This window comes from Taudactylus pleione, unplaced genomic scaffold, assembly GCF_031769625.1.
Source record: "Taudactylus pleione unplaced genomic scaffold, aTauple2 ptg000465l, whole genome shotgun sequence".
Lineage (NCBI taxonomy): Eukaryota > Metazoa > Chordata > Amphibia > Anura > Myobatrachidae > Taudactylus > Taudactylus pleione.
In genome coordinates, this window is record NW_028284867.1 from 3,930,335 (window position 1) to 3,933,141 (window position 2,807).

At 38.5% G+C, this 2,807-nt stretch overlaps 1 pseudogene; it reads left to right on the plus strand.

Moving 5' to 3' along the window:
* Window positions 1-1,053: 1,053 nt before the first annotated feature.
* Window positions 1,054-2,315, plus strand: LOC148504618 (uncharacterized; annotated as a pseudogene).
* The last annotated feature ends 492 nt before the right edge of the window (window positions 2,316-2,807 follow it).

Genomic DNA, 2,807 nt, shown 5'->3' on the forward strand with positions numbered 1-2,807 from the left:
GGACAGAGACCAACTCACAGAGGTGGGCAATGCAAACGAGGGAAGGGGTCGAGGTCGATCCAGGAAAATCTAGTTTTCAACCTCTCCAAAAGGACTTTAAATCAAACTGAAATAATGGCCCTTAATAAGGGCTTAACATTTGTCCCTACGAACAAATGTAACGAATTAGAATGGAAAATAGACATCACATAGACAACTGAAGTTACGTGACTTTTTCAGTGACAAACCTAAATTACCACCTGTTGGAGACAAGAAATATACATTATTTAAAAATAAATCGAAATTTGATTCTATGAGCAGTAACACCTCTATCTCTAGTTATATTAAAACATTGGACGCACAAGTTTGTGGTGCGGCTAATAAACCAGACAAAAAATCCTCCTCTAATCTATCTAGAGAAGAGTGGAGAGCTTTAAAACAGCTCAGATCATATGAGGATGTGATGATACTCCCTGCTGACAAAGGTGGTGGTATTGAGATATTAGACCTTGAGGATTACAAAACTGAAGTCTATTCACAACTCCACAACAGTGAAGCTTACGACAAACTACAAAGTAACCCCACCTCTTTATATAAAAAAGAGATAGATGGCATCCTGGATCAAGAAGTGGTAGAAGGTGTAATTCCAGAAGAGGTAGCAATTTTTTTGAAAACTGACTTCCCACGGGTACCTACTATATATTACTTACCAAAGATCCACAAATGCTTGAAGAAACTGCCGGAGAGGCCAATAATATCGTCCAGAGACTCCCTATACAACAACATATCCTGTTTTTTGGATCACTTAATTTCAACCCTGTGTACAGGGGGAATCTACATATTTACTTGATACTACGACCTTATTGAATAAGCTGATAACTATGGGAGAAGTCCCACAGAACACCTGGCTTTGTTCGTTGAACATAATCAGCCTCTACACCAGTATACCACATAACGCTGGTTTAGAGGCAACACAAAGGTTATTGGAATTCAGTGATCAATATATAGGTCCACCGATAGAAGTTTTCCTGAAACTGCTGAAATATATACTGACACGCAATTTGTTCTTGTTTAATGGTGAGTTCTACCAACAGCGTACGGGGTGTGCGATAGGGTCTCATATCGCACCCTCATACGCTAATGCATTCATGTTTATGACAGAACATGAATTATTTCTGTCCTCCGAAATGTCATCTGAGATTTATTTCTATACACGATATATAGACGATATCTTGCTCCTATGGACTGGGACACAAGAGGCCTTTGTACAACATATAACAAGAATCAATTCTCTCGATTGTCCAATTAAGTTCACTTTTGAGATGAGTTTATCCAATATCCATTATCTTGATGTTGACATCAGTGTTGTTAATCAGAAACTAACTACAGAAATATATACAAAACCTACAGACCGCAACACATCGTCGGCAGCTCAAAGTCACCATCCGGCTGCCTTCAAGAGAGGATTACCTTTCTCTTAATTGTTGCAAGTTAAGAGACTGACCAGTGACCCTAAAATTGTGGATGTAATTTTATGCAAATAATTATGGATAAATTCAAGGATAGAGGATACTCAGCTCATGTGCTAGAAAAAGCTAGACAAAAAGTAGATAAGATACCAAGATCTGATATCCTCAAAAAAATACAAAGGACAACAGATAATACAGAAGAACGGATACACTGGGTCCAGCAATTCTCCACAGCTGATAATTCCATTAAAAAATTATCTAAAGCACTTTGGCCTATTATCGAACAAGGATCTCAAGAGCCTTAAACACACTAAAACGATGCCTTGCTACTCAAGAGGACGCAACATCCGTGAATGGATGGTTCAAACGTACATCACCAAGAGAGCACCATCCAATATTCAACAGAAACCGGGAAGTTGTTATAAGTGCTTAGGGTGCACTACTTGTAGCTTCATGATGAACACAAGGTATTTTTTGCATCCCCGTTTGGGATTTAAATTTCGCATACGCTTTCCTCTTACATACAGCAGCACTTTTGTGATTTATTTGGTCAAATGCCCTTGTGTGCTTTGCTACATAGGGAAGACCATTCAGACTTTTAAGGAAAGGATGTGTCAGCACCGTTCGGCCATACGAGCCACCTTGAACAATAAAGAAATTGATCAGCCTGTAGCAAAACACTTTGCACAGGCTAAGCATAGCCTGTCTACACTCAAATATATCATTATCGATCAGGTACAAGAAGATATACGTGGAGGAGACAGAGGACGCAGGCTTCTGCAATTGGAAGCGCAATGGATATTTAAACTGGACACAGTGCGACCCAGAGGATTAAACGATCAGCTGCCATAAAATGTTTTTTACTAATTATCCTAAAAAATAGTTTTAGAAAATACCTATTCTGACACACATTTATCCTGATCCGTTTTTTGAATTTCTGTGATTTTTTTGTGAATATTGAGAATTTCCTTGAAGTTCTTCCTTTTTCCTTTGATTTGTTTGCTGGTTTATGTATTTCCACTTAACTAGTTGCTTATATAGACAACCTTTTTATGATACTGATTTTTGTGAGCTGGGACATTTGTATTGAGACTTTTTCAGCCATAATATTTACCACAGTAATTTTTCCTCATCTTTTATTCTTTATTATGACATTTTTATGGCGTGTATATTGCTTGCTTGCAGGTCTGTACATATTATATTATTAAGTCTTTATAGTAATGCACTAAGGACCTCAATTAGAGTCTCTTGCTAGATGCGATCGCTCGCCCCCAGCGTATGCAAATTTGTCAAAGTGATGCCACGGGAAGTGATTGCTCGCCAAGCCATAACCACGCCAACCATGTCTTAGCGAGCGGC